The sequence below is a fragment of the Schistocerca cancellata genome, chromosome 6 (genome assembly GCF_023864275.1).
Source record: "Schistocerca cancellata isolate TAMUIC-IGC-003103 chromosome 6, iqSchCanc2.1, whole genome shotgun sequence".
NCBI lineage: Eukaryota > Metazoa > Arthropoda > Insecta > Orthoptera > Acrididae > Schistocerca > Schistocerca cancellata.
The window spans coordinates 305,040,641-305,046,053 of NC_064631.1; the positions used below are offsets into that span (position 1 = coordinate 305,040,641).

The window sequence follows — 5,413 nt, forward strand, 5'->3', positions numbered from 1 at the left end:
TTTAACTATGCACTCACGATTATCAGTATCTCACTTAATAATACGGTTGTGAATATATGTCTCTGGACCACAGGTACACCGGCACGTAAATGAGAGGAATGCTGTATGTTTCAGTCGTTTTATTTTTTTCTTCTTTCGTTGCCTTATTCGAGGGCCTTGTTATGATTAAGTCTTAAGACGACGAGTGAATGGGGGAGTGAAAATTATAATACACAGACATGCAAATGCTAATTAAGACTGACACTACGAATGCTGTAGAGGAGCTATTACTTGTAAAGTTCACACTACCTAGCACGGAAATAGGCTGAGAAGAAATGCAACTACGACAACAGTAACGAGCAGTAGTACAATCTATACTAAGAATGAGTAACATCAAAGGCCAGCAGCAAGAAAAAAAATTCAACAATTTTGCTGCCTACGAAATTACTACGTATGGGCTTAAGAGAGTGAACATAGAGGACAGGCTGTAAATGTGCCCCTTTAACAGGTTCAAATGCACACTGCAAGCCCATCAGCGTGTTCTTCCCCTCAAACGAACAACTGAAAAAATGCCCTGTTTTAAACATAACTTGAATTTTCTGGGAGTTCTTGCCACTTCTGAACTCTTTTCATGGCACTTTAATTTTCGAAAATTATGTATATATTGATATTGCCTTACTGGCCAAAGACTTCGCTGAGCCTCACTGGCCAAAGACTTCGCTGAGCTCCAAAAGTCCGCAGCTCGTGGTCGTGCGGTAGCGTTCTCGCTTTCCACGCCCGGGTTCCCGGGTTCGATTCCCGGCGGGGTCGGGGATTTTCTCTGCCTCGTGATGACTGGGTGTTGTGTGATGTCCTTAGGTTAGTTAGGTTTAAGTAGTTCTAAGTTCTAGGGGACTGATGACCATAGATGTTAAGTCCCATAGTGCTCAGAGTCATTTGAACCATTTTTTGAGCTCCAAAACTTAGTTAGAGATCTTGCATTTCGCTGAGCTCCAAAACTTAGTTACAGATCTTGCATTGGAATGTCAGCTGGTTGGCTTGAACATGAACCTTTCCAAAACAAAAGTAATGTCCAACAAATGGGTCCCAGCTGGAGATGTGAAAGTCAAGGACAGTCTATTAGAAGAGGTCAGTGAATATTATAAATATGAAGGGAGACATAAGGCCAGAAATCTATCGACGCATCAAGCTTGGCTGGTAAGCATTTGGGAAGAATTCAACAGTATTCAGATCAAAAATGCCAGTAAATCTGAAGAAAGCAGTATTTGATCAATGCATTCTTCCTGTGATGACGTATGGCTGCGAGACATGGACACTGAACTCATTTACAAAAGGGAAACTTAGGACAGCACAGAGAGCCATGGAGAGATCAATGCTGGGCTGTACAAGAAAGGACAGGAAAAGGGCAGATGACATCCGGTATGTGACGAAGGTTAATGACATCTTAGAGACAGTAGGTTCCTTGAAATGGCAGTGGGCTGGCCACGTCGAAAGAAGAAAAGACAACAGATGGACGAAGCTAGTACTGGAGTGGAGTCCGAGACAGCACCGGAGGCCTAGCGGAAGACCACCAGACAGATGGGACAAAGACATCAAGAAGATCGCTGGTAACACCTGGCAGAGAACTGCCCAAGACCGTCCCACTTGTAGAAGACTGCTGAAAGCCTACCTGAATCCACGACTCGAAGAGACCACATCATTTAATGATTGAATTGGCTGATGATGATGATGATGCAGGCAACAAGGAATTGGGCGTGTATAGAAATAAATAATATTTTACTAAAACGTTATTCGAACCCCTTCCCCTTGTCATCAGATACGTGCCTTTGTGCACTACAATCTCACCACCTGCCTAGCTGCGCATGCGTAGTTCGGTCTCTAGGAACGCCTGCCACCGCCGCCTTGATCGTTGTACTGTCCCGCCGCACGTGCAGAGGAAAGGAGGCACAGCCTTCTAGATGGGAGTGGTCTGCGCCATTGTCTGTACAGCCCAGAGGGCCGCACAAAGACGCACCGCAGCTCCGGCACGCGACAGCCAGCCCCTCCTGCCCGGGCGTCGCCGCACCAAATGAGATCACCGCACAAAGAAGGGAGGGGCCAAACCTCTCACGCTGCAAACGAGCAATGAGCTAAAAGCCGCCGCTGGCTGATGAGTTGTGGGTGTGGTGCGCGGCGGGAAGGTGTTCTTCGCGTTTCCTTTTACGTAACAGGATCCCAAGATCCCAAGAGGAGCTGCATCAGTAGAAAGATCCTTTTCTCAGACAGTTATTAGTATGCAGTCCACACTTGACTATATCAAAATTCTGATCAGCTGCGGCTGTGATTGCAGTTGCTGACATCAGGCGTCGTAACAGCAGCTGTGGCGAAACGTTAGAATACAACAAGCGTTCTCAGATGTATGTCGACTGGTTAGCATTGCGTTTCTCCACCCACTGATTGTGTTAGGAACACTTCCTACTGCTGGTACTGGCTGAGACACCGCGTCTGATGGTGGAGAAATTGGACCTATGATAGGAATGGGCGAAGTTCTAACACTGGCTACCCGAACTAAGTTTTCCGTGGTTTACGAAAATCTTTCAGGGGAATAAAATGATTTTTCGTTTAAAAAGACTAGTATGCGTTAATAGTATATGTGGTTTGCAAATTTAGCATTTATTAAAGAAGAGGCGGCATAACAGAGTGAACAGAAGATACAGAAAAGAAATGTGCCGAAAAGAAGATGCAATATTAGAAGTTTTGCTATTTGGGGAGCAAAATAACTGATGATGGTCGAAGTAGAGAGGCTGTAGACTGGCAATGGCAAGGAAAGCGTTTCTGAAGAAGAGAAATTTGTAAACATCGAGTATAGATTTAAGTGTCAGGAAGCCGTTTCTGAAAGTATTTGTATGGAGTGTAGCCATGTATGGAAGTGAAAGACGGACGATAAATAGTTTGTACAAGAAGAGAATAGAAGTTTTCGAAATGTGGTGCTACAGAAGAATGCTGAAGACTAGATGGGTAGATCACATAACTAATGAGGAGGAATTAAATAGAATTGGGGAGAAGAGGAGCTTGGTGCACAACTTGACGAGAAGAAGAGACCGGCTGGTAGGACATGTTATGAGGCGTCAAGGGATCACCAATTTAGCATTAGAGGGCAGCGTGTAGGGTAAAAATTGTAGAGGGAGACCAAGAGATGAATAGACTAAGCAGATTCAGAAGGATGTAGGTTGCAGTAAGTATTGGGCGATGAAGAAGCTTGCACATGATACAGTAGCATGGAGAGCTGCATCAAACCAGTCTCAGGACTGAAGACCACAACAACATGTGTTTTAGTCTACACGATTGTGTGTGTGTGTGTGTGTGTGTGTGTGTGTGTGTGTATGTGTGTGTGTCAGTGTTTGGTATACAAGACATCGATAGACATTCCAAAAGACCTCGTTAGCCGTCTAGTTGAAGCTGTAGCCTTTATTCATGAAACACTCCGTTGCTGTGGATGTGTTTAGACTATCGTCAATCACTTGTACATTAATGAAAATGGACATTTTCAGCAACATGCCTAAAACAATACACATTACACGACAGTTTGAACATAGTCTCTGTACATCACTAGTGTCAAATGCTCAGGTGAGACTTTTGTCACATTAAAAAACTGTTTCTTTTTATCTCCCTTAAACAATCCAAAATTTTGCATATGTTAAGTTTTTTGCACCTTTTTCGCTACCCATTGTATGGAATAGTATGCAATTTGAGTAGAACACCCCTAAAACATTAAGTGTGGTTCGAGGTGTGATGAGAGTTTCGTGATCAAACAATCAGAAACAGATAACATTGGGTTGAACCCATAGTTTTAGCGGTGACTAGCCTGACTTATGCCAACGGCCTTGCCGCAGTGGTAACACCGGTTCCCCTCAGATCACCCAAGTTAAGCGCTGTCGGGCTGGGCTAGCACTAGAATGGGTGACCATCCGGTCTGCCGAGCGCTGTTGGCAAGCGGGGTGCACTCAGCACTTGTAAGGCAAACTGAGGAGCTACTTGATTGAGAAGTAGCGGCTCCGGTCTCCCAAAGTGACATACGGCCGGGAGAACGGTGTGCTGACCACATGCCCCTCCATATCCGCATCCAGTGACGCCTGTGGGCTGAGGATGACACGACGACTGGTCGGAACCGTTGGGCCTTCATGGCCTGTTCGAGAGGAGTTTCGGGCTGACTGGTAACAACGCTGATGGCGGTTTCCAATAGAAAGAGGTGACATGTCGAGCATAGCCTTGGAATGCTGTTAGCAGTTTTGACCACACATGCTACAAGTGATCTGGAAATGTAACATGGTAAACAGCTTCCCTGAGACACGCATGTATCATAGGCGTTTGTTAATAAGTGTCGCCGTCTGTGTCTTAAGTCTTTTCCCGCCATAGCATGGTCAACCTTCGTTCTCACACTTTCAGCTATGCCCCCCACAGCTAAAGATAGCCACAGGTCGCTGGATTAGCGGCTGCCCTCGTGCACATGCATATCAATGCGAAACTAAGTCCAGGGCGTCCAGTTAACCAGCCACCTTTCACACGTTCTGCAACAACCTTCTATTCGCTGCACATAGGTGACTCCTTATGCTCATTAATCGAATATAATGACTGCTATATGTTTGTAAAGTGCTATTCTCTGTGTTCAGGTTCTGCGTGATCCGTTGCTCTTTTCATTCGTGGTGAACTTTCTTCTCTTGGGATCCGCGGTAAATTGTCAATAGCGGTGCTGATTCACTCACAAATACTGTATAGAATTTTATAGGGACTCCATTTGGACCCTGTAACCTTTTCTTTGTATCTGGCTGTTCAGGTCCAGACCCACCGTAAAGTGAGCGAACTTTCAAGAAAACACCAGACGAGTTGCTAATTGTGCAGAGCGAGTCAGAAATGGGAATATTTTGCGAAGGGTTTTATATTCCTGGAACATCCCGGAAACCTGGCTCAAAACGAGGGGTGGGATCGATTTCATTTTTAATTATGGGAACAGGTGGTGAGCATACACTTCAAGCCCGCTCGTTATTCGTGACTTTATCCGGTGTCACAAGGACGGGGAGACAAGAAACTGGTTCAAATGGTGCAAATAGCTCTGAGCACTATGGAACTTAACTTCTGAGGTCATCAGTCCCCTAGAACTTAGAACTACTTAAACCTAACTAACCTAAGGACATCACACACATCCATGCCCGAGGCAGAATTCGAACCTGCGACCGTAGCGGTCGCGCGGCTCCAGACTGCAGCGCCTAGAACCGCTCGGCCTCCCCGCCGGCCAAGAAACTGGTGGCCCGAGTGCAGCAGCTCATAAGCGAGACGACTCGAGCATACTCGTAGCGGAAGGGAAATCGTCGAAGTGTGGTAATTAATGGCCTGCAATGAATACATTATCATATGGACGATGGAACACTGAATAAAATTATTCAGTGCACCAGTCATT

The 5,413-nt window shown here is 45.6% G+C and overlaps 1 pseudogene; it reads left to right on the plus strand.

Annotated features, from left to right (window-relative positions):
- Positions 1-3,832: 3,832 nt before the first annotated feature.
- On the plus strand, positions 3,833-3,950 carry LOC126089685 (5S ribosomal RNA; annotated as a pseudogene).
- Positions 3,951-5,413: the final 1,463 nt, after the last annotated feature.